Here is a 261-nt window from a genome sequence, read left to right as displayed (position 1 = left end):
AGGCAGCCCCTCTTCTCATGGCTTTTCCTTAGGCAGCTTCTCTTTAGGTAGTCCCTCCTTAGATAGCTTCTCCTTAAGCAGCACCTCCTTAAGAGCCTTCTGTTTTTGCAGCCCCTCCTCATTGGGTTTCTCCTCAGGCAGTCTCTCCTTAGGGGGCTTTTTCTTAGGCAGCCCCTCTTCAGAGGGCTTCTCCTTAGGAGGCTTCTTCTTCAGCAGCTTCTCCAGCAGTCCCTCTTCAGAGGGCTTCCCCTCAGGCAGCCC

Source organism: Macrotis lagotis, unplaced genomic scaffold (assembly GCF_037893015.1).
Source record: "Macrotis lagotis isolate mMagLag1 unplaced genomic scaffold, bilby.v1.9.chrom.fasta BILBYCTG019, whole genome shotgun sequence".
NCBI classification, from domain to species: domain Eukaryota; kingdom Metazoa; phylum Chordata; class Mammalia; order Peramelemorphia; family Peramelidae; genus Macrotis; species Macrotis lagotis.
Note: the sequence above shows the minus strand (reverse complement) of the source record.